This window comes from Staurois parvus, unplaced genomic scaffold, assembly GCF_062004578.1.
Source record: "Staurois parvus isolate SC_StPar_1 unplaced genomic scaffold, SC_StPar_1.0 ptg001302l, whole genome shotgun sequence".
Lineage (NCBI taxonomy): Eukaryota > Metazoa > Chordata > Amphibia > Anura > Ranidae > Staurois > Staurois parvus.
The window spans coordinates 9,100,067-9,127,415 of record NW_028319098.1 but is presented as its reverse complement, the minus strand read 5'-3'; positions in this window follow the sequence as shown (position 1 = coordinate 9,127,415).

Below are 27,349 nucleotides of genomic sequence, written 5' to 3'. Positions count from 1 at the left end.
GCAGGTCAGTCAAGTTCCTCCACCCCAGACTTGTTCATCCATGTCTTTATGGACCTTGCTTTGTGCACTGGTGCGCAGTCATGTTGGAACAGGAATTGACCTCCCTCAAACTGTTCCCACAAAGTTGGGAGCATGAAATTGTCCAAAATGTCTTTGTATGCTGATGCCTTAAGAGTTCCCTTCACTGGAACTAAGGGGCCAAGCCCAACCCCTGAAACATAACCCCATACCATAATCCCCCCTCCATCAAACTTTAAACTTGGCTAGTACCCAGACACATCCATCAGATTGCCAGACAGAGAAGCGTGATTGGTCACTCCAGAGAACACGTCTCCACTGCACTAGAGTCCAGTAGCAGTGTGCTTTACACCAGTGTATCCTACAATTTGCATTGCACTTGGTGATGTAAGACTTGGATGCAGCTGCTTGACCATGGAAACCCATTCCATGAAGCTCTCTTTGCACTGTTGTTCTGCTAATCTAAAGGCCACACAAAGTTTGGAGGTCTTTAGCTATTAACTCTGCAGACAGTTGGTGACTTCTGCGCACTGTGCTCTTCAGCTTTTGCTGACCCTGCTCTGTCATTTTACATGGCCTACCACTTCGTGGCTCCAATGCTGTTGTTCCCAGTTGTTTCCACTTTTTTATAATACCACTAACAGCTAAGCATGGAATATTTAGTAGCAAGGAAATTTCATGGATGGACCTATTGCACAGGTGGCAACCTTTGCGGTACCAAGCATGAATTCACTGAGCTCCTGAGAGCGACCCATTCTTTCACAAATATTTGTAGAAGCAGTTTGCATGCCTAGGTGCTTGATTTTTATACACCTGTGGCCATGGAGGTGATTGCAACATCTGAATCCAATGGTTTGGAGGGGTGTCCCAATACTTTTGGAAATATAATGTACATCAATGCATTGAAACAAATCAGACAAAAAAGAAAAGCATATTGGCAGTACTTCAATTCATAGATTGAGAAAAAAATGGTTAAGTCTAGGTTCCACATGAAGAACCTGGGTCTCTGCCTAGTTTCATTTAATATTAGTGATGTGACGAGATATGGGTTCAGATCAAGCTTGGGTCTGAGACCAACCCCATTCATTTGCTGACTTTCACAACTATTAATATTGTATTATGTGGTCTTAAAACTTTGGCCAGATGACTCAGAAGGGCCATTAAGGTATGGTTGGATAAGCCAGTCCACTCACTATAAAAAGTTGGGTTCCCAGAAGCCATACTGACAATGTGCTTAGTTGTGATTGGGAAAGCATAGTGTATGGGAACAGATTAATGTAGGGCTTGTAGGCACTGGTCTCCTAAAGTAGATGTAAACCCTTACTGAGAAATTTTAATAGGGCTACCCTGTTCAACTTGCCAGCCAACTGACCAACAACATTGGTCAGCAGCCCCAGTCTAAAAATGGCTTTTATCAGCAAGGAACATGGATAGGTATCACTTATTAAAAAGGGGGATAAGAAAGCCAGTTCAAATTGCCTGCCAGTTAGTCAACAACCAAATTAACCTGTCTAACAACATGCGTTTAAAACCAGGGGTTTAGTTAGCACACATTTGCAAATACATACGTAAGCCACAGAGCCACATCATGGCACCCCAACATTTTGTGGTCCTAACTCTACAAATTTTGAGAGTCCTCATAGTAGAGGCACATGCATTTAACGGATAGCCCAAGGGCCAAATTGAACAGGGTATCCCTATTTATATTTCTCATGCAATGCCTGTCCATGTTCACTGCTGAAAAATCCAGTTATAGACCTGGGGCGGTGACCAGTCTTTTGAATGTATTTTTTTAGGTTGGTGGGTGCACTGGATACCCTGGCTGCCATTGTGCTATATGCTGGGTGTCCATGCGCTCCTGTACCTTTAATGAGGGGTGGGCTCCCTCAGGTCCACCTGCCCTTGGTCTATCCATTAAATGCATGTGCCTCTACTATGAGGACTCTCAAAATTTGTAGAGTTAGGACCACAGAATGTCAGGGGGCCGTGATGTGGCTCTGTGGCTTACGTATGTATTTGCAAATGTGTGCTAACTAAACCCCTGGTTTTAAACACATGTTGTTAGACAGGTTAATTTGGTTGTTGGCTAACTGGCTGGCAAATTGAACTGGCTTTCTTATCCCCCTTTTTGATAAGTGATACTTATCCATGTTCCTTGCTGATAAAAGCCATTTTTAGACTGGGGCTGCTAACCAATGTTGTTGGTTAGGTGGCTGGCAAGTTGAACAGGGTAGCCCTATTTTTCATGAAATGCCCGTCCGTGTTCACTGCTGAAAAAGCCAGTTATACACCTGGGGCAGTGACCAGTCATTTGAATGTAAACCCTTACTGAATGTCCTTTAGGCAGCAAAATGCTGTGAAATTTAGGGTTGGTGGAAGAGGATTTTTGCATCCTAACCACTTGAGTTTCCAGTGCTGTTTTAAAATGTCATTGGGAGAGGGGCTATTCATCCCATTGACTGTTAAAACAGCACTGGGAATACGTGATTCCTGTGGGTCTAGGCGGTGGGGGGGGGGGGGGGGGTGTCAGGCTGGAACCACCGACTGTCTGTGATAGTCAGTCTCAAGGACTTTCAGCTCCTAGACTTGAAGTGCTCTCACAGATAGCTCCACAGGAGCGTGATATGGAAGCAAATGCAAACAAAATACTTTTAGACATTGTTTTATATTGGGAGTGTGTGGTCGGGCGGGGCCACCCTTAACATTAAGAGATGAGCTGTATAGTGTGTGCAGTCATGTGACATACAGAGTCCCTCTATAAAACGTTCTGTCCCATGCCATTACACACTTTATTTTCTGAATGCTGCATTTAGGAGGGACATCGCTGAGCCTATGTCCTGCTCCACCAGATCAGGAATCCTTTACCACCTCACTTCCAATGACAGAATGGGGTCCCGCCATGCACTAGCACTGACCCTATGCTTCTAGCTCCTACCCTCTGCTGAGTGCTCACTATAGCAAGCTACTTGCTATGGGCATACTCATGTGGGCTTAAGCTCAGTTCTGCCCTGCCCCCCACTTCTCTTCACTGGCTGTGATTGACAGCAGTGGGAGCCAATGGCTCCCGCTGCTGTCCCAGAGACTATGAAGAGGGGGTGAATGGAGAGAGATGTTGTTTTCGTGCACAGAGTTGGATTGAGATTGGGCTCAGATGAGATTAAGGGGGTCAGGGGGGTGCATTAAGGAAAACACCTTCAGCCTTTAGAACCACTTTAATGTTAGCTAACAATTTATGAATACCTTTTTCCCCTGCATGGGTTACAATGTAGCATTGAATGAAGAATAAAACTCTCCTAAAATAAAAAACATACGTTCACTTTAAGCTTTACTATTCTGCTATATTATAGAAAAGTCATACTAATATCACATAATTTTATTTAGAAAACGTTGTTGATTATATTTTGGGGTATATATATGGGGATGTGCAAATTATGTAAACATTGAGTTGGAAAAAATTACAGGGACATTCTTTTTCATATTTTTTTCGCCCTTTGTTTTCTATCTGTCACCAAAAAAACCAACATATAATACATTATACAAAAATATAATATTTAAAATCATAACATCACTGGAATAAAAGAAACACTGGGTATCAAGAGGATTTAGGGAGAAAAAGGCCTGGGGACTCAAGACAATTCTCTCTAATTAATGTTGCTCTTGTTATGCTCCAGCTTCTTTACAGCCTCTTCTCCTGCACCACAGTCATAATAGGCTGCATGTTTTTTCCCTAAAATGCGTATTTCTTACATTTTGCGAACTGCAATTGATTTTTTCATAGCCTATCAATCTGCACTACAGTCATAGAAAGTTGCATGAATTTTTTCACAGGGCATATTTTCTCATTTCTGTTGACTGCAATTGTTTTTTTTTTTTCACACTATATCCCTGTCCACAGGCACATCATGGATAACAGGATGCATGTGTTTTTTCACAGGACATATTTCCTCTTTGTTGCTGGCTGCAATTTATTTTTTTCACAGCCATTTTCAAAACAAGCTTAAATCATCTTAAATGCCCTACATCATCTCACAATGTATCACTCACATTCGCTTCACCCCAATATCTGCATAGAATAAGTTACATTTAGGCTTACACCTGTTAGGCACATTATCCCTGAATAAAATTGTTCTTCTGCTGGCCAATGTTACACTGTTGTGTCACCTGCGGTCTCCTTATTCTTGTAGTAAAACATCTGCCTGTACTCTTTGTCTCTAGTATATTTCAGACAGTTCTCCATTAAAAGTGCCCTACTGCTGGCCAATTTCAAGCGGCTCTATTCGCTACAGTATCTTAATTCTTGTAGTATAAACTCAGTCTATATTCTTTGTCTTGAGTAAATTAGGCATAGCCTTTCTATCTAAATTTGTCCTGATGCTGACCAATTTTACACTGCTGTGTAATCTGTAGTCTCTTAGTTATTGTAGTAAAACTCCTATACCCTTGTACTCGTTTTCTCTAATACATTTCTGACAATTCTCTCTAATTAAAAATTGTTTTTTTTTTTAACAAGGCTTCCTTTTCTTTTGGTGTTTTTTTAGTTTATTTATTTTATGTTCATAGGACCTTTCTTGTATGGGGTGCTCCATGTGTAGCATTCACTTGTTACAGACCATCTGTTCTTGGAGCTGCTTTTTGTTTGCAGCAGATGTTTCCTGTAATGAGCTGTCAGTCTTTTTGTACTTGCTTTAGGATTTTTCTCTCACTCATATTTGCAGGAAACGTTAGTTAAATAATTATAGGTTGTTTTGCAAGTGTTACAGCTACCTACAGTTTTTGAAGTAAATTGATATAATTACATTTAGCATATAGCATATTGCCCTAAACAGTGCAGAAATATGTCATGTTTAGAAAGTCAACCCAACCCTTCTCCCTACCACCAGCACCTTAACACTCCTCCTTACCACCAGAACTCCAACACTTCTTCTCAACTCCAGCACCCCACCCTTCTCTTACTTACAGTACCACCAGCACCACAAGACGTGTGCTCCTCACCGTCACCACCCCATCATTGTCCTTATTGTCAGCGCCCCAGTGCCAGGGAAGGTCTTCTGTGAAAAATAATGGCAGGTTGTGTATGACCTTCTGAGAAAAAACAATCATGTCTGGGTACCTGACATTGTAGTGTGGCACAGACCACAAACTCCTATAAAGGGGTATTTGGAAAAGCTGGCTTTAAAATGGTACTGTAAGCTGGGTGCATTCACTGATTAAAAAGTATGGAAGGAGGTTTAAGGGTTATTAGGTTCTGCTACACAACATATGAGCTGTCCAGTAACCAAAAGAACCATGTAGCTAAAGAATATGTGAACAAGAGGTTTACAAAGAAGCGGTAAAGCAACACATGAATAATGTATAAATGCTTTTTTAATATTAAAATATGTATACAAAATATGTCAAATATTCACATAGAAAAATTGACTACAAAGTAACCATCACCTCACTCCAGACAACGTTGTCTGTGCAACCTATAATAAAAATTAAAAGAGACATCATGGCATGGCCATAAAAAACGGATTGTGCTAATATGACAGCTACATCACTGTCTTCTGTCAAACTGCAGCAATTGCATTGGAGTGCACCACTGGGATGTGATGTGAAGACCTGGTATTTGTATATTTCCAATAATGCCAGATGAACATAGATAGTGCAAAGTCCAATATATATCACTGGGAATATGGTATGTAAGCAGCCAAAGCACATAATACTGATTATTATAGTCCCAGAGTAAAACTGGATATGCAGCTCAGTTCAGTGGATGACAAGGGGGGCTAAGTCAAGGCATGCATGGGCAGCAATGATGCCATTCACTATGTGAGGTTGGCGGCAATGATGGACATATGCAGCAAATAGGGTGAGTGATAGCATGAAATCACAGGTTGCGTGTTAACACAAGACAAACCCAACTGCTCCCATTTGAATCGTCCAGTAAGTATGCTGATGAAAAAAGTCCTTGCTAGCAATGTATGGCTATTGTGAGTGATAGCATGAAATCACAGGTTGCGTGTTAACACAAGACAAACCCAACTGCTCCCATTTGAATCGTCCAGTAAGTATGCTGATGAAAAAAGACCTTGCTAGCAATGTATGGCTATTGTGGAGAGCAGTTCACCCTATGGCTAGTAGTTTGCCATCTTGTAAAAAGTGCCGTGTCTCACATAAGTAGACAGGGTATATTTTATCACCACCGGCCATTGCCAAGAGTATGAAAGCTCACCCTTGCTGCAGATAATATAGATTGTCACGGTCCACCTGCACGCCATGCCCACAGCGACTAGCTAACCGAGGCATGCACGTGCGGCCATGACTTGGGGTAAGAGGGAATAAGGGGGAATTAACTTTGAATATATATAAAACCGGCCATGATATACTTTCACAGCCTGCACTACCTCTGGCCACCACTGGAGGGAGACTCCACTCCAATCCAGCTGGCTGACCACACACAGGTAGACACAAATCTTACATACAATCTGGTGCACTAATTAGGGTTGAGGAGCCTAGCAATCGACACACCCTTCTACGATTCCTCCAGATATCCTACAAGCCAAAACCCCGGTGTTAATCACTCTTCCACTGTCCACACACCCCCACACCAGACACACCACAAATGGTAGCTTGCCACCACCCAACAGTTTATCCACAGAACGGTCTGCTGGGACACCACACACACACAGATCTCCGTCTGGCAGACCTGTCACCCTTACAATCTGTACGCAATATGCCAGCACGCAGTGCAGTTGCATACAGATTGGCAATGAACTTGACCGAGCATATAAAGGCACTAAAATACAATACAATCTAATCTCTCTGGAGAAATGAGCCCGCTTAAGTACCCAGAAGTCACTTATTAATTTTATGATTTAATATCCCAAAGTGGGCAGTGCATAAAATATGTACAAAGTATAAAAAGTTACAGAAAATACAAGAAATACAAGGAGACACACAATTGGCTATTGACTATAAAATAAAAGGGAATAAAAAACAGAAATAAAACTTTTACCAAGATTTATCCTGCGACTGGAGCAAGTCAGAGAAAGTCCGCAATCCATCAGTCAAATAGAATCACCACGTCCATACCTCAAGTCCTCAATTTATGGGAATATGGACGTAGGCTGGACATTAGTTCTTGGCCAATCAACCCTCGGGGGTGTTCCCGTACCAGCCCACAGGACATTCTGGGTTCTGAAATGCCCAAAGTCGATTGGACCAGGAACGGTTTGAATCACCATGTCAGGGATTGAATTTCCGACACCAGCGTATCAGTCCGATCGCGACAGTACCAATCACTGTTCAGCTGTTGCAATCCGACACCACATAACCATTCCTGCATTTTTCTGGCATTCTACATAGGCCACAAATACGTTTTTTACATGCAGATGTAGCTTTTATGAGAGATGAAATCTATTCCTTTGATCTGTGTATATACTTTAAAGCTCCCCAGACAGATCGGAGCCCCCTGGTCTCTTGCAGTCAAAATGTCTGGCGTTCCTCTTTTAAACTTCAGGAAGGTGGCAAAGTCTGATTTTATATATACATACAGTGGGGATCGAAAGTTTGGGCACCCCAGCTAAAAATTTGTATTAATGTGCATAAAGAAGCCAAGGAAAGATGGAAAAATCTCCAAAAGGCATCAAATTACAGATTAGACATTCTTATAATATGTAACAAAAGTTAGATTTTATTTCCATCATTTACACTTTTAAAATAACAGAAAACAAAAAAATGGCGTCTGCAAAAGTTTGGGCACCCTGCAGAGTTAATATCTTGTACTGCCCCCTTTGGCAAGTATCACAGCTTGTAAACGCTTTTTGTAGCCAGCCAAGAGTCTTTCAATTCTTGTTTGAGGTATCTTTGCCCATTCTTCCAGTTCTTTGAGATTTCTGGGCTGTCTGTCACGCACTGCTCTTTTAAGGTCTATCCATAGATTTTCAATTATGTTGAGGTCAGGAGATTGTGAAGGCCATGGCAAAACCTTCAGTTTACGCCTCTTGATGTAATCCCCCATGGATTTCGAGGTGTGTTTATGATCATTATCCATTTGTAGAAGCCATCCTCTCTTTAACTTCAGCTTTTTCACAAATGGCATCAAGTTACTATCCAAAATTTGCTGAAATTTTATTGAATCCATTTTTCCTTCTACTCGTGAGATGTTCCCTGTGCCACTGGCTGCAACACAACCCCAAAGCATGATTGATCCAACCCCATGCTTAACGGTTGGACAGAGGTTCTTTTCATTAAATTCTCTGCCCCTTCTTCTCCAAACGTACCTTTGCTCATTCCGGCCAAAAAGTTCAATTTTAACCTCATCGGTCCACAGAACTTGTTTCCAAAATGCATCAGGCTTGTCTATATGTTCATTTGCAAAGTTCAAACAATGATTTTTGTGGTGAGGACGTAGAAGAGGTTTTCTTCTGATGACTCTTCCATGAAGACCATATTTGTACAAGTATCTCTTTATAGTGGAATAGTGTACCACAACTCCAGTGTCTGCCAGATGTTTCTGGAGGGATCGTGCAGTCAAACGTGGGTTTTGAATTGTTTTTCTCACAATCCTGTGAGCTGTTCTGTCTGATATTTTTCTTGGTCTTCCAGATCTTGCTTTAACTTCCTCTGTTCCTGATGACTGCCATTTCTTAATTACATTCCTAACAGAGGATATTGACATCTGATAATGCTTTGCTATCTTCTTATAGCCTTCTCCAGCTTTGTGAGCGTCAACTATTTTCAGTTTCAGTTTTCTAGACAACTGCTTAGAAGAACCCATGGTGCTGATTGTTGGGGCAAGGTCAGATGAGTCTGGGCATTTACAAACCTTTGAGATTGACATCACCTGGTCTGCCCAGACGATGATTGAGAACAATCCATGACATTGGCAGGTCTCAGCTTTGCAAAGGGGGCAGTGCATGCTATAAATTCTGCAGGGTGCCCAAACTTTTGCAGACGCCATTTTTTTGTTTTCTGTTATTTTGAAAGTGTAAATGATGGAAATAAAATCTAACTTTTGTTGACATATTATAAGAATGTCTAATCTGTAATTTGATGCCTTTTGGAGATTTTTCCATCTTTCCTTGGCTTCTTTATGCACATTAATACAAATTTTTAGCTGGGGTGCCCAAACTTTCGATCCCCACTGTATATATATATATCTATATACTGTATATATATATATATATATATATATAGACACATCATATTGGCACCCAGGTGTTACTTCCAGCCTAGAAGCTGCTCTGTCTTATCAGATGCTAATGGCTGAGCACATGTCTCTGAATACCTATGACTGAATATTTCTTTAATAACAAGGAATGAAACTAAATTTACAATTACATATTGCTACTGATCACATCTCAGTCCAATCACTTGAATCCCACATCTACGTTACATAGATTCTCAATGGAAATCCATGTAATAGATTGCAGCTAGGAACTGTAGGTCCTCACAGGTAAAGTTTGGCTGTAACAGTATGCTGCCATGTAGTTGTCCATGTGATAATAGATTTGCAACCATGACACCCCGTAGCACTTCCCAGGAGTATGTGCGTAGCCCCGAAGGATCAAGGCCAGCTGTGACGTCTCTGACGTATGATGTCAACGCGTTTTGCCTATGGGCGCATCTTACTCAGCTTTGACAGGACTAATTTAATTTTTTGGGAATAATTAGGGATATGGGGAGAGAAGAGGAATTGGGGAATGTGAGGCTGTGGTTTTAATTGTTTTTGTAAGCTCTGTTTTGACCATTTTAACTTTGAAAGCAATGCAGTTTTGTACTTGAAAAAAGAAAACTCAGAACTAAAACCATTCACTACTAAACTATTGTGTCACTGGCCAATTTGTACTAAGTTAAGGGCTTAAGCATTTATTTTTTTAAGAGTAAACTTTATTATAGGATTTAGATTATGTTGTGGCTGCTACTTCCATGGTTCAATTCAGACCTATTACCGCTGAAAAGAAAGTCAGGTGTTGCACAGAAAAAAGCCATTTTCTTTAAGTTGTTATGAATCAGATTGGGGTACTAATGCTGTATGTAACCACTTGCCCTCCTGAGGATTTACCCCCCCTTAATGACTAGGCCTCTTGTTGCTACTCGGCGCTGCATTAATTCAACTGATAATTGCGCGATCATGCAATGTTGCACCCAAACGAAATTTACATCCTTTTTTCACACAAATAGAGCTTTCTTTCGGTGGTATTTGATCACTGGTGCGCTTTTTATTTTTCACGCTATAAACAAAAAAAGACCAACAATTTTGAAGAAAAACAATATTTTTTACTTTACTGGGATTTTTAATTTTTTTTTATACTAATAATGGCGGCGATCAGCGACTTATGGCGGCAATCAGTGACTTATGTCGGCTATCAGCGACTTATGGCAGGACTGCGGGACTGCGGCGGACATTCTGACACTGGGGGGGAACTGACTTGGGGTCACTGACATTCCCAGTGACACCAATGCAGTGATCAGTGAAAAAAAAAAACCCACTGACACTGTACTATTGGCACTGGGGAGGAAGGGGTTAACTTTTTTATTCAAAGAAAGGGTTAACTGTGTGAGGGGAGTGTTTTACTAGGGGGCAGGGGTGTGTACTGCACGAGAACATGCTGATCCGGAGAGATAAACTCTTCTCTCCGGATCAGCATGTCAGGAGCTGACAGAAAGCAGAGGTGCAGTGTAAACACTGCAGCCGTGCTCTCTTTCAGTGATTGCCGCTAATCGTCGGGACACGGCAGGTAATGACCGGCCATGACCCGGCAACTGACACCCACGGCCGCGTTCGTCGGCGGAGGTAGGGTGGTGGCGTGCCTCGCGCGCGCCCCCTACCTGTTTTGCATAAGCACGGTTTAAAACGTGGTTTTGCACAGCCGTGCCGCCCTGCCACTGTATTTCTACAGTGGCTGGTCGGCAAGAAGTTAAAGTGGTTCTAAAGTCATTTTTTTTTACCCTAATACATTCCCTGCATTACAGTAAAAAAAAACACCCCACTAACTGTTCCATCCTTTCCTAAACACTTACCTGACTCCTCTACTGATCCAGCGCTGCCCTGTCTGAAGAACCTATTTTCATACAAGATTCTGAGAGAATAGGCTCCTGTTGCTGTCATTCCAATCCTGTGAGAAGGGAGTGGAAGACATGGCTGAGTTACACTGTGTGTGTCTATGGATGCACACAGCCCAACTCAGAAGCGCATCGGCACGGGTGCCCCCTCAGCACTTGGCTTGCTGAGGGGGCACTCGAAGGAGAGGAGAATTGGACAGAGTCAGAGGGGGACTCCACAAGAGAATGAAAGGGGCCACTCTGTGCAATACCACTGCACAGATCAGGTAAGTATAGCACATTTTTTATTTTAATTAAAAAATGTTGCCTTTGCAATCAAAAAAAGATAAAAAAAACAAGTACACATCCAAAATATATGATGTCAGAATACAGTGTTGCTGTAATAGCACATACAAAATAAAGGCATCTCCCAAGCATGTAACTGAAAAGATTGTGTTTTCCTAGGTCACCCTTGAAGTTGCATTAAGAGGAGAACCCTTTCTCTGCTGTACAGTAGTTTATAAAATGTATAAAATATCAATGCCATTCTTTTACAATCCCTTGCCTTATAGCCTTGAAAATGACCGGAATTGATTATCAAGCTTCACCCAAATATACAGTGAGGAACAGAAGTATTTGAACACCCTGCGATTTTGCAAGTTCTCCCACTTAGAAATCATGGAGGGGTCTGAAATTCACATTGTAGGTGCATTCCCACTCTGAGAGAGAATTTTAAAAACAAATTCAGGAAATCACATTGTATGATTTTTAAAGAATTTATTTGTCTTGCACTGCTGAACATAAGTGTTTGAACACCTGAGAAAATCAGTGTTAATATTTGGTACAGAAGCCTTTGTTTGCAGTTACAGAGGTCAAATGTTTCCTGTAGTTCTTGACCAGGTTTCCACACACTGCAACAGGGAATTTGGCCCACTCCTCCACACAGATCTCCTCTAGATCTGTCAGGTTTCGGTGCTGTCACTGAGCAACATGGAGTTTCAGTTCCCTCCAAAGATGTTCTATTGGATTTAGGTCTGGAGACTGGCTAGGCCACTCCAGAACCTTGATATGCTTCTTACGGAGCCACTCCTTGGTTATCCTGGCTGTGTGCTTCGGGTCGTTGTCATGTTGGAAGACCCAGCCATGACCCATCTTCAATGCTCTGACTGAGGGAAGGAGGTTGTTGCTCAAAATCTCACAATAAATGGCCCCATTCATCCTCTCCTTAATACAGTGCAGTCGTCCTGTCCCCTTCGCAGAAAAGCACCCCCAAAGCATGATGTTTCCACCCCCATGCTTCACTGTAGGGATGGTGTTCTTGGGATGCAACTCATCCTTCTTTTTCCTTCAAACACGATGAATGAAGTTTAGACTAAAAAGTTCTACTTTGGTCTCATCTGACCACATGACTAACACATTGGCAAACTTCAGACGGGCCTGGACATGTGATGACTTGAGCAGGGGAACCTTCTGTGCAATGCATGACTTGAAACCATGACGGCGTAGTGTTCTACCAACAGTGACCTTTGAAACTGTGGTCCCAGCTCTCTTCATGTCATTGACCAGCTCCTCCCTTGTAGTTCTGGACTGATTCCTCATCTTTCTTATCATCAGTGATACCCCACGAGGTGAGATCTTGCATGGAGCCCCAGTCCGAGGGAGACTGACAGTCGCCTTTAGCCTCTTCCATTTTCTAACAATTGCTTCAACAGTTGATCTATTTTCACCAAGCTGCTTGGCAATTGCCCCGTAGCCCTTTCTAGCCTTGTGGCGGTCCACAATTTTGTCTCTGGTGTTTTTTGACAGCTCTTTGGTCTTGCCCATGGTAGTAGTTGGCATCTGACTGACTGCGGGGTGGACAGGTGTCTTTAAAGAGCTCAGACAGGTGCTACTAAGTTAGATTAATGAGTGGAGTAGAGGTGGACTTTTTAAAGGCACAGTAACAGGTCTTTGAGAGCCAGAATTCTTGCTGTTTTTTAGGTGTTCAAATACTTATGTTCAGCAGTGCAAGACAAATAAATTCTTTAAAAATCATACAATGTGATTTCCTGAATTTTTTTTCAATTCTGTCTCTCAGAGTGGGAATGCACCTACAATGTGAATTTCAGACCCCTCCATGATTTCTAAGTGGGAGAACTTGCAAAATCACAGGGTGTTCAAATTTATTTATTTATTACAGATACTTATATAGTGCCGTCAATTTACATTCACATCAGTCCCTAACCCTCAAGGGGTGTACAATCTAAAGTCCCTAACTTACAGTCATACATACACATACTAGGGCCAATTTAGGCAGGATCCAATTAACCTACCAGCATGTCTTTGGAGTGTGGGAGGAAACCCACGCAGGCACAGGGAGAACATGCAGGGAGAACTACCTGGTTTGGTGCCTGTATTCTTTGATATAGCGCTTCTACTGGGTACTAAGTATTACCTTTAATGATTTCCTGTGATATTGTATGTTTGTATGCTCAACCTGGTATTTTAGAGGAGCTGAGGTTTTTTAGAAAAGGTTGAGTCAAAGAACAGAGGACCCATCCTAATTAGAGATGAGCGAATTATTCAAAAATTTGATTCGGCTGATTCGCCGAATTTGCGGAATAAATTCGATTCGATGCGAATTTATTCGCTGCGAATTTAACTTATTAAAAGGGTTTCTAGGCTTCAGAGAGCCTTTATATTAGTGCAGAACACTGTACTTTTAATTTAAATGCCCTTGGAGTCTGCTGGGGAAGAGAAATAATACTGTCAGTCAGTATGACATGCAGATGAGTGCTGTCGATCTTAGAATCACCGCACACTTCACTCATTTGGGCAGTCACGGGGCCAAAACCAGAGTGTGGAGCCACAGTGTGGCGGTGGAGGCAGCAGCAATGGGAGGCCATACAGCACCCTATGACAAAATGGAACCCACCAGCAGTGTGAGGAGACCTGAAAGTGGCACATGGCAGAGTGTGGCGATGGAGACAGCAGCAATGGGAGGCCGTACAGGGACCCATGACACACTCTGGACCTGGCAGCAGCATGAGGATGCGGTACAGGGGCCCATGTCAGAGTGGCAAAGCGTAAGCAGCTTAAATTGAAGGCCATACAGAGGCCTATGTTAAAAAGTCCCCCCAGCAGCAGTGTGGGGAGATGACTATCAAGAGTCCAATGGCAGAGTGGCGGAGCAGAAGCAGCTTCAATTGAAGGCCATACACAGGCCTAGGTTAAAAAGTCCCCCCAGCAGCAGCGTGGGGAGACGACTATCAAGAGTCCAATGGCAGAGTGGCGAAGCGGAAGCAGCTTCAATTGAAGGCCAATAGTGGTTGTGAAGCAGAAAGTCAGTTTATTTAGCACAATCGGTCAATTGCAGCTTGCCGTTGGCTGGAAACTGTACGTTTGTGTCACTGGAATGCACTAATCACCCAAAAAATATTACCGCCAGCCGGCGTGTAAATGGATTTAACTCTTTGAACGTACAATAGTGGTTGTGAAGCAGAAAGTCAGTTTATTTTGCACAATCGGCAAACTGCAGCACCAACTGTGCACGACAGCCACCAAAAAAAAAAGGGTGTATGTCACTTTAAATTTTCGATTCTTTGATAGCTGTGGCCCTAAGTAACGATTCTGTGTCCCTGAGTAACGATTCTGTGTCCCTGAGTAACGATTCTGTGTCCCTGAGTAACAATTCTGTGTCCCTGAGTAACGATTCTGTGTCCCTAAAGTCTCTGTGGCCCTAATGCAGGCCATAGATGGGTCGAAAATCGGCCGATTTTTCGGCCGAAAATAAAATCGGCCGATTTTCGTATCGTTAGTGGGCTATTTGGTCGGCCGTTTTTCGGTATTTTGGCCGTTTTTTTTTTTCTGTAAAGTTGGAAAAAAAATCGGCCGATTTTGCCGATCGGCCGATTTTCGCGGCAATAGTGGGCAAATCGGACGATTTTTTGCCGATAAAAAATCTGCGCATGAGCAGTGACCTGCAAGAGGAAGACAAAAAGAAGAAAAAGAAGAAGAGGAAGAGGATGAAGAAGAAGAAGAGGAAGAAGAGGATGAAAAAGAAGAGTATGAGGAAGAGGAAGAAGAAGAAGAAGAAGAAGAAGAAGAAGAAGAGGATGAGGATGAAGAAGAAGAAGAGGGTGAGGATGAAGAAGAAGAAGAAGAAGAAGAAGAAGAGGAGGAGGATGAGGATGAAGAAGAAGAAGAAGAGGATGAGGATGAGGAAGAAGAAGAAGAAGAAGAAGAAGAAGAAGAAGAAGAGGATGAGGATGAAGAAGAAGAAGAAGAAGAGGATGAGGTTGAAGAAGAAGAAGAGGATGAGGATGAGGATGAAGAAGAAGAAGAGGAGGATGAGGATGAAGAAGAAGAAGAGGATGAGGTTGAAGACGAAGAAGAAGAAGAAGAGGATGAGGATGAGGATGAAGAAGAACAAGAAGAAGAAGAAGAAGAGGATGAGGATGAGGAAGAAGAAGAAGAAGAAGACGAAGAAGAGGATGAGGATGAGGATGATGAAGAAGAAGACGAAGAAGAGGATGAGGAAGAATAAGAAGAAGAGGAGGATGAGGATGAAGAAGAAGAGGATGAGGATGAAGAAGAAGAAGAGGATGAGGATGAAGAAGAAGAGGATGAAGATGAAGAAGAAGAAGAAGAAGAGGATGAGGATGAAGAAGAAGAAGAAGAAGAGGATGAGGATGAAGAAGAAGAAGAGAATGAGGATGATGAAGAAGAAGAGGATGAGGATGAGGAAGAAGAAGAAGAAGAAGAAGAAGAAGAAGAGGATGAGGATGAAGAAGAAGAAGAAGAAGAAGAAGAGGATGAGGATGATGAAGAAGAAGAAGAAGAAGAGGGTGAGGATGAGGATGAGGAAGAAGAAGAAGAATAAGAAGAAGAAGAGGATGAGGATGAAGAAGAAGAAGAAGAGGATGAGGATGAAGAAGAAGAAGATGAGGATGAAGAAGAAGAAGAAGAAGAGGATGAGGATGATGATGAAGAAGAAGAAGAGGATGAGGAAGAAGAAGAAGAAGAAGAAGAGGATGAGGAAGAAGAAGAAGAAGAAGAAGAAGAAGAAGAAGAAGAGGATGAGGAAGAAGAAGAAGAAGAAGAAGAAGAAGAAGAAGAGGATGAAGAAGTAGAAGAAGAAGAAGAAGAAGAGGATGAGGATGAAGAAGAGGATGAGGATGAAGAAGAAGAAGAGGATGATGGTGAGGAAGAAGAAGAAGAAGAAGAAGAAGAAGAAGAAGAAGAGGATGAGGATGATGAAGAAGAAGAGGAGTATGAGGATGAAGAAGAGGATGAGGATGATGAAGAAGAAGAGGATTAGGATGAAGAAGAAGAGGATGAAGAAGAAGAGAATGAGGATGAAGAAGAGGATGAGGATGAAGAAGAAGAAGAAGAAGAGGAAGAGGATGAGGATGAAGAAGAAGAAGAGGATGAGGAAGAAGAAGAAGAAGAAGAAGAAGAGGATGAGGATGAGGATGAAGAAGAAGAAGAAGAAGAAGTAGTATGAAAATAAGAAGAATTCCAGTCCAGCAAAAAGTGTATCTGCAGAGAGCTCCGCTATTTCTGACAGTTCTCTGACAGTTCCTTCACATTTACAGCGGTTGAAACATTGTATCTATTTGTTTCCGAATAAAAACATCTGTATCCTAAATGGAAACAAATAGATACAATGTTTCAACCGCTGTAAATGTGAAGGAACTGTCAGAGAACTGTCAGAAATAGCGGAGCTCTCTGCAGGGACACTTTTTGCCGGCTGTAGAAGGGATGAAAATCGGCCGATCGGGGAAAATTCGATTCGTGCATCCGAAGTTTGCTAATTTTCGGATTCGGCGCGAATCGAATTTTTCCTAATATTCGAAACGAATTCCACTTCGTCATGTTCGATTCGCTCATCTCTAATCCTAATCAACAGCTCCTGCGGGGGGTAGCACTTCACCTAATTAATTTACTGTGGTCAAATTAAAGAGTAGCTCCACCTTTGAGCACATTTTCATTGCTAAATGCACTACAAATAAACTACTTTTTATAGCTGTGGTCTTTCATTTCTTCTCTTTTTTTTACAGAAACTGCTTTCAAGTTTTTTGGCTGCTTCTTCCCTATGAGCTGTACAGCATGGGACCACAATTACTTTTGCCTTAGTTTCCTTCTGCACTAAAGCATGCTTTGTCTCACCGAGCATTTGTATGTTTGACAGAGTTAAAGCAATACCCTGTCCTGTTTAAACATTTCTAATATGGCAAACACAGTATGGCTTTAATGCACCATAAGGTAAAAGAGCTTAAAGCAAAGTAATTTGGAGGAGTTATAGTAAATTTCTAGTTAATCTTGAGTTGCGTACAGGGATCATGACCTGAATGCTCTTTACAAAATGTTTTAATACAAACAAACCTATAGAGCACCAGTCCACACCATTATCTTTTCTTTTTAAGACTTCTTGAAGTGTATCTAAATCCAAATAGAACAGAATGATATTTATTACAGCTTACCAGTCTTGACAGGTGGGTAGTTGCATTTATTTGTTTTTTCTAGAGACTGGTAAGTTGCATTATATTAAATGTTAGTGCGGAGCAGCTTCACGGGGGAAAGAGGAAGGAGGGAGAGAGGACAAAGATATTGAAGGACTGAAGCCTTGCCCACAGCCAGGGATAGCAGGAGAGCAGCAAATGGCTGCAGTGTAGTGTGGGAAAGGAAAAGACTTCTGGGGGCCGCTGGGAATTATGAGGGATGTATTCCCCAGAATACAGCTTTGATCAAGCCAAGAACTGGATGGGACTACAAATCCAAGAGGACAGGATGTGACAGAAGGAGAAAAAGGAAAGAGAAGCCTGGGGCTCAGAGCAGTCTTATAAAGGAAGTGAGAGGTGACGATGGCCTGCTGAGTTGGAGAAGCTGCCTGTCCTGAGTGTTTGCTCTGGTGTTAGCATGGAGGGCACAGCTGTTGGAGAGATCCAGAGATTTGAAATGGTCATCACAAGTTCCATGAGAGATTGCCAACACAGAGTCCTGAGTCTCCATCAATACGGCAGAGTGAAAACAAAAATAAAGCGCACCAACCTTGCGCATTACCTCAATAAAAAGCTGTGATTTTATTAAAAGAGCTCTGAAGAAGAAGGGACCCCCCCTTTGAAACGCGTCAACTGAACTTTGAGAGTCTCCCCTCTTGATGTGATTCACATTGGTCTTGCACTTCAATGTTCCTTTCAGGATTTTTTACACCTGTTATACTGCATTGTTTGTGAGTATACATCACATTTTAATAAAATCACATCTTTTTATTGAGGTAATGCGCAAGGTTGGTGTGCTTTCTTTTTGTTTTCATTCTGCAGTACTGGTTGGGCCTCCCCAACCTTGGTAAGACCTGCACAGCCTTTGATCCATTGGTGGACGAGGTTCCTGAGCAATCTATCCGTCTGCCCACCCTTGATCTGGGTCCCTGAGCGCAGGAGGTGTTGTTTCTGTCTCTCCACCAATGCCACCCGTTCCAGATACCAGAGAGTGGAAAGAGACTTAACAGAGTGCATAGTGCATCACTCTAACCTGGTACATAGTTTGGGAACTTTTGCATCATGCTGTGGTATACAATTAGACCTGAGCATTCCAACGCAGAACTCTGGGCCCCAACAGTTAATACTACAATGGTTAGTAATAGGGGTTTGAGAAGAGAATGAAGGACCTTTTTGCCCCTTTAGGTACGTTCCCTCCAGATTCAAGTTTCAGGTGCTGAGACACTTGGTCTCCTCATTGTACTTGATGTTGAAAAATAGGTTTGTCTGTTTTTGTTTATTGCTGTTGCTCTTCTGCTGCTGTTGCTTGATGTGTCAGAGGATGTGGCATTGCCAGAGGGGTAGTCATATGAAATCAGAGGACCCATATATAAGTGGTACTCGGGGGGTGAGCTCTGCACTGACATTTGGAATCTGATTGGTAATCCCATCTTCTTTGCCCTAGATTTTGTTTTAAATAATCCAAGTTTATGGTGTTTTTGTAGCAATATTTCTTATATTTTTGCACATTTCACAGAGCTATAGAGCTCTCATACTGCGTGAGAATTTGCACGATATAGCATTTCTGACTTATAAAAAAATAAAAGTTATTATCCTATTGTTTTCTATCTATTCTACATGGTCTATAAATCCTCAGAATTTTGTATCATAAAGGGAATTTCAGACAGAGTTTGATCATTTTTTATTTTTATGGTTTTGAGGTAAAGGTCCCTGCCAACATCTGCACTGGCAACAACAGGCCTTTCTGATTGCATCTGGAAAGAAACAGTTGTGGTGATGTCAGTAAGGTACTGTACCAGACATTTTCCACTTTCTGGAAAGTAAAATAAAAACAGTACTTTTTAACTGCCTGGCTGGCATGGATTCTTCAATGGCAGTCTCAGGATGACTAAAACTAACACAAACGTCAGTCAATTGGGAAAACTCAGTGTAGAACAAAACACATACATTTTGCTGACATCGTGGTTGCATTGCTCTTTAAACCTCCATAACATCAATATTTGCTGAAAATCAGATGATGCAATATTTGTAATACATTAAGATTGGTCATTTTAAAGGTACACCCCATTGCATTTAAATGTTTTTTTTTAATAAGCAGTAAGGAACAGTTAGCTCCAGGTGAACCCCCTTTCAGTTTACCTGCATAGCCTACTTATGTGCATCTCATTTTTACCAGTTATAAAATAATCTGATCGTTTTCCATTTTTTTTTGTTTATTTTTGATTTGCAGCAGACACTCACTGGTGGTCTTCAGCTGTCTTGAGCAAGGGGTCTATGGTACCTAAAAGTAAGCTTTCTCTAAAAGTATTGAGATATATATATATGTATATATATATACAGTATATATCTTAAGCTCAAACCTCAGAAAGTTAAAGTGGTATTAAACCCAAAACCTAAACTGTAATATATTGCAGCATACTAATCATTATATATGGTGGCTGCATTAGTTTCCTTTTTTATGCTTTTTCTCTCTGTTTTCACCTGGTGATCTGGCCAGTAACACACCTCAAATATTATGAAGCTCACATTATGGATAAAGAAGCAACAGAGACACATTTGGACAGCGGCATTGTTAATCTGGGGGGAGAGGAGTATTAAAGATTTAGATATGCTAATAAATTGAAGCTAAATTCTAGATAACTTTTTTTAAGCAGGTAGAACAACAGTTTTTTTTCCTTTTGGGATAAAGGTTTTATCTAAATAAATAAAGGCCGATCACTCCTGTCAGTGTCAAATAGTTTGCCTCAACCTCCTGACTGCTACATCTGTAGGACAGCTTGTTCTGTTGAAAAAAAAAGACTTCCTGGCAGGATAACCAGGTGAAAATGATAGAAAGAAAGCCTAAAAAAGAAAAATTTACAACAATCACATCAACATATAAACATAATTTGCTCCCATGGGACTGGATTCTATGCTGTGCAACCTCCATTGCTTGTGAGCAAGGCAGCAGTGAATATAAAGCAGAGAATGCATTAAGGTTAAAAAAAAGACCATTACTCTTTACAACCACATTAATATCTCCAAATTAAAAATGTAATTTGCTTTAAATGTTTTAACAAGCTGCTTGAAACTAACTGAAAGTCTTACAAATAAAGTTAAGTACTTTTGCAAGCAAAAGCTAGCAGCACTCCCATAGTGAAGGCCATACACATAAGGCCTAAAAGATTGTGTATCATTTTTGGGACTGTACCCCTTTAAATACTGCAGTTTCTTGGGAATGACAAATGTGGATCTCACTTATTTCATTTGGACTTTCTTCAACTGAACAGGATAAAGTCCAGATATTACTAATAAAAATATATTATCTCCATGCCACACGTACTCTTTGACTTAACAATCAGTGAAAGCTATTATTTCATCATACATATGCTGGGAGAGAAAATCACACATGACACTGATCACAACTTCACTTTGAAGAATAAATATGCATTTGGTGCTGCTGATGTATAGACTCAGATAATGTAAATACAAAGAAGGGTACCCACTGAGGAAAGCTGGAAAGCTGTAGAAATGACAGAGTGTAACCTAAAAAAAACCTAATAGAAAAGACATAGAATCCATATTGGTAATGTGGGCAGTTGTTGGTGGAAGGGGTTATAATGACTGCAGAGACTGAGTGTGCTGAGCTGGTCAAGGTCTGGGAAGGAACAACAAGACACAAGGTGCTACACAAGTACTCTAAAGTCAGGTACCACTGGACAACATTTTTTTCAAAAGCTTTGCTTCCTGAAAAACTTTTAGTGACTATTAGACCTCGATATCTTATGTACTCTCCAGCGCCTCAGGATATGCACAGCCAAAAGGGAAGCCAAGGGTACCAGGACAGCGACAACCAAAGGAAATGTTCCAGGGGTGCAGCCCTCCTCAGACGGGGAAATCAGCCACTGGATAGAGAGAAAACAGGTGGCGCACACACCTAGTGCATTATCCAAGGTTTATTGTAGGAATGAAATAATAAAAACATACTCACAGACAAAGCATGTATCTAAAAAGCATAGAAAAATGACAATGGCCACAATGGCGGGCAAGGTGTTCTCACTGTCAGTGCGGTCAAATGGCTGATGCGTTTCGGGGACAAATCCCTTTCCTCAGAGCTGATGACCAACCTCTGATGCTGATGTATGATGTATGGACAGAAAGAGCCTCGCTGTTGAGGTTAAGAAATAGGTTTTCTGAGATTGGCTAAAAGTGGGAAGAGTAGGCGATAGTTGAAAAGATTGGGGTAGAGAGTTCCAGAGGATGGGGGGCATGGGAGGAGGAGACAAGGAAGCTAGAGAGCAGGAGGTCATGGGAGGAGCGGAGAGGATGGTTTGTGTGATATTTGGAGACAGGATTGGTGATGTAATTTGGTGCAGAGTTATAAATAGCTTTATATGTTATTGCTAATGTTTTGAATTGTATTCATTGTGCAATGAAGCCAGTGGAGGGATTGACAGAGAGGAATGGCAGATATGGAACAGTTAGTAAGGTGGATGAGTCTGGCAGCAGCATTCATGATAGACTGAAGAGGGGATAGCCTGTGGTTAGGTAGGCTAATGAGTAGGGAGTTACAATAGTCAAGGCAAGAGATAACAAAGGAGTGAATGCGTTGCTTAGTGGTTTCCGAGGTTAGGAACGGGCATATCTTGGAGATGTTGTAGAGCTGAAGTCTACAAGATTCGGACAGCGATTGGATTTGGGGCTGAAAGGACAGATTACACCTAGTACCCTGGCATGAGGGGGAGGGACTGAAGGTTGTATTATTGATCTTGATGAAGAAGTTAGGGGAGGGGGCATGGGCTGGAGGGAATAGTATGAGCTCCGTTTTGGAAAAAGTTAGTTTGAGGAAGTGGAGTGACATCTATGCTGATATGTCACTTAGTATGTTAGTAATGTGAAAGGAGACTGAAGGGTTGAGGTGAGGAGTAGAAAGATAGATTTTTGTGTCATCAGCATAGAGATGGTACTTAAAACCATGGGAGTTTATCAAGTGACCAAGGGAGGAGGTGTAGATGGAGAAGAGAAGGGGTCCAAGGACAGAACCTTGAGGGACAGAAAGAGGAAATGGAGAGGAGGAGTTATAGAGAGAGTTATAGGTAACACTGAAGGAGATCTGCGATAGGTAGGAGGAGAACCAGGAGAGAGAAGAGTCTCAGAGGCCAAGAGAGTGGAGTTTTTTGAGGAGCAAGGGATGGTCAACAGTATCAGAAGCCACAGAGAGGTCAAGTAGTAAGAGTATAGAGTAGTGGCCATTGGTTTTAGCAGTTAGTAAATCATTAGTGAGTTTTAGTAGGGCAGTTTCAGTGGAGTGTAGTGAGCGAAAGCCAGACTGTAAAGGGTCAAGAAGGATGTTGTCAGTGAGGTAGGAGCTCAGACGATTGTAGACTAAGCGTTCTAAGAGTTTAGAGGTAAACGGGAGCAGGGAGATGAGTCTTATATTGTTCAGGTTGGTGGGGTCCAGTGACGGCTTTTTAAGTATGGGAGTAATGTGTGCATGCTTTAGAGCGGTGGGGAAGGTACCATTAGAGAGGGAGAGACTGAAGATGTGAGAAGAGGGCGACCGTAGTAGTTGAGAGGGGACAGGATCCAGGGGGCACATGGTGAGATCGGCTTCTTAGAGAACTTTAGTAACCCCTTCACTACTAGCAAGGTCAAAAGAGGAAAGTGTTGAGGGAGGGTTAGCATAAGGTATGCTAAGTGGGATTGATGTCTGTGTGGTGGAGATGCCCCCACTAATTGCATCAATCTTTTTTTTTAAATGATTTGCAAACTTGAAAACAGTGAGTGAGTTGCTGGGTGGAGGTGGAGGTGGAGAAAGTAGAGAGTTAAAAGTAGAGAAGAGACGACAAGGCCTGGATGACAAGGTATTAATAAAAGTGACAAAATAGACTTGTTTGGCAGCATGGAGGGAGGAACTGTATGTTAAGAAAGCAGATTTATATAGGGTGAATGATTGCTGAGATTTGGTTTTATGCCACAATCGCTCCAGTGCATGACTATGTCGCTTAAGATTTCTGTTGTCGTCAATCTGCCATGGTTGTAATGGTCAGGGCCTGATACTTCATGTAGTTAGAGGAGCAAGTGAGTCTAGTGTAGATGAAAGCGAACTGTTGTAGACAGCAGTGGCCAGGTCAGGACAGGATAGGGGAGAGATTCTGTCATAGATGCGGTCAGTTGCAGAGTGGAAAAGAGAAGGGTTTAAGTTGTGAAGGTTTCTGCAGGTAATTGTTTGCTGCTTGGAGAGATAAGTGTTTGAAGATGAGGATACTGTGAAGGTGATGAGATTGTGATCAGAGAGAGGAAAGGGGATGTTTGTGAAGTTGTAGGGAGTGCAAATATGGGAGAAAACAATGTCTAATGTATTCCCATCAGAGTGAGTGGAGGATTGTATCCATTGTGTTAAGGCAAAAGATGAGGTTAGGTTGAAGAGTTGGGATGTAGCTGGGTTGTTTACATTAATGGGGATGTTAAAATCTCCAAGAATGATAGCCAGTAACCAGGAAGTGCAGAGACATGGCTTAAATCAGGAAGGTCATGGGAGGAGCAAGGAGTTCAAGGTTCATCAGAAAACAAGGCACAAGGCAGGATTGTCCAATAGATCAGGCAGAGTGCTGCCCAGCATCCCAGGTAGCTCAGTGAGCAGAGTTACTGCCTGACACAGTAAAGGTCCCAGGTTCAAGTCCAGGCCCTGACAAACCTTTTGATGAAGAACATAGTGACGCCAGGCTACCTTTCCCAATTCTTCCAATAGACAAGTGTGTGCTGTAAGTAGTTCCTGGAATGTGTGAAGTGCACAAGTGCGTTTGTGAGCAGATTCTAGGGTTTTAATGTGTTTGCTGAGTGACTGTAGTGTTGCCTGGTGGTCTTTCTTATTTCGGCTGTTAAAGATACTTGTTCCCCACTTATGACGCATTTATGCGCCTCCCAGAGTTTGAACGTAGAGGTTTCCGGTTTATCATTTTCCAAAAAATTATTTCTGAGGCAGTTAGAAAGTAGTTGTATATGCTCTGTGTTTAGAATAGAAGAGTTAATCAAATTTTGATCTACTGGGGTTATTGCCAAAAAACAAGGTGACTGTAGTGGGGTGATGGTCTGATAAGAACATAGGTTCGATGGTGGCAGTGTGGAGGAGTGGCAGATCAACTTGGGATATGAAGAAATAGTCTTTCTGGAATATTTTTGATGTGGGGCAGAGTAAAAGGTATAGTCTTTGTCATGAGGAAAGAGAGTGCGACAAGAATCACGTAGGGTCAAACTATGGATCTGAGCATTAATTTGTCGAAGTACTCTGTAGGAAAGTGTTGATGTGCCTAATGAGGAGTCTATAATGGGGTTTAAGGGGACATTAAAGACACCCCCCAGCAGTAGAAGACCTGATTGGAAAGAGTAAAGTAATTTCCAGATAGTTTGAAAGAAAGAGACTTGATGTTCGTTAGGGCAGCAGATAGGTTGTGTATCAATTTTACCTTTTAAAAATGGGCCTTCGGTGTCTGCCCTCATGTCTAGGAAGTGGAACTGAGAATGTTTGGATAGACACCTTACGTCTCACCTGCCTGTGAAAATGGGTCAAAGCAAGAGAAACGTAGCCACCTGGTGAGTTCTCCACCAGGTGGGGTAGACTTATAGGGAGACCAGAGCTGAGAAAAAAAAAAGGGAGGGGGGGACAGAAATTAAGACGTCAAGGGAGAAGAGAGGTCAAAGAGAAAGAGTATCCAGAGGTGACATTAGACTCTCTATCTCAACTAGAAAGTGAAATGAGATTCTGGAAAGTCAGCTAGGCACACTGGGATAGCTGTGTAGGGGTAGAAGTTTTGATAAATCCAATTAGATGGAGGTGGTACAATTGAGACCCCTTTATTATTTTATTTATTTAATTTTTTTTTATAACAATTTTTTTTTTTTAACTTTTTATTTTATACTTATACAAATAACATTAAAACATTCCATCTTCCAAAATATACTTTTTTCTTTTCTCCCCTAAATGAATAAATACATTCTATAACCCCTCCATCTCCCACCCCCCACCCATCCCCGCCCACCCCCCCATCATTGTCTTATCTTTCTCTATCTGTATCTATTTCTCCATAACTTGTTATTCTGACCAATCTCATCGTGATTTCTTAGGCTACCTCCTTTACTGTAATTAGTTCTGTATAAGAGTCTGTGGTTTTAAAATTTAACCAAACACTCCATATTCTTTTAAATATTCCCATCTTATCCTCTTCTAAACTTCTCAGTTCTTCCATTCTGAAAATGCCTTCCACTCTATCTATCCAATCCACCACCCTCGGAACCGCTGCCACTAACCAAAATTTTGGTATCAAACCCTTTGCTGCACTGATTAAATGGTACAATACTTTATTCCTATTTACTTCCGCCAAGGGCTCAGAATGGTAGAATAAGCATTTCAGTGGGTCCCCTTGAATATCTACCCCACATACTGTATTTCCTTGATATAATACGCTATTTCCCTCCTATCCTTGGGCAACTCCACCAGATGTGCTCCATATTGCCCTTTTCTCCACATCCTCTCCAGCACAATGGGGAGCTTTCCCCTTGCTGTTTATGGGTTATACTGGGTGTTAAATACCATCTCGCCAAACATTTGTAGTTCATATCTACTGTGTGGATATTTATTACCTGGTGTGTTAGGTTAAAAATACCTTCAGACTGGAAGTTAGAAGCAGAGATTGTGTAATGATCAATCGTCAGAGAGATATATTTGCCGAGGGCCTATATCTCCTACCATTATGTGCAAGTAATCAAACAAAAACAAGCCAAATTAAACAAAAACAAACAAACCAACAAACAAACCCCCCCAAACAGGGAAAGTAGTATGTTATCTCCCACAGAATCAGTGGGGGGTGTAGGCGGTCATGATCTCACCATGAAAAATGGCTGATTGAATCAATACCACTGAGTATATTCTCAAAAATATTAATGAACAAGTTACATAGAATAGCAACAATATTAAACAACAGAAAATCATAACAATTATATACATTACTGTCACCTCGGCCTGATGGCATATATGTGAGTCCATGGCCTGGCCATATACATAGGGAGTTCCACTTTTCCAACACTAGAATCTGATCATTGTCGGAATAGACCAGGAAGTGAGGCTAGAATTTTACAGTAGAGAGTAGAGTACAGTACAGTTAATAAAGCTTGAGACTATTTGAGATTGCCTTTATCAATATGTCTCCAGTCATGCATACATACTGATGAAATGACTAGTCAAGTCCCTCAACAAATCGATGTGGAGCAAACAAAGTCACTTTGAATTGTGGATTGACCAGGAGGTGAGAACTGACTGTTCTTAATGTTCAAAGTACAAAAAAGAGGGGGGGGGGGGGAGAAAAAACTGTCTCTAGATCTGTTGCCTCTATATCAAACAGACACCAAGAGGGCCATGGGGATCCCGATTGAAATGTATAGCATTTCGAATATTCTGTTTCAAGACTGCCAAATTGGCCATCAAAGGATAATGAAGGGTATATATGGCAAGAAGCCAAAGTTCCAAAGTCAGAATTTTGGAAGCCTGTGTGTTCAATCTCGAATCAGGAGTCCCTCTCCTCCAGGTTATTTCTAGACAACTATATGGCCGAGACTGTATTGTTTACTCAAATATGGTCATGGCCAAGATGAGATGAGCATGTCCTGTTAAAAAAAAAGGGGGGGGGGGGTAGGGAGGGTCAGGAAGCTCTTTTAAAGAAGAACATTGGTAGGGATAGTTAGGCCTCAAGATCACCTGTTTATGTCTGTATGTAGAAATGTAATTGATAGAGGAGGATCTTGGGATACTAGCATCCATCCGATCTGCATTGTGCAGTTGAGGGACC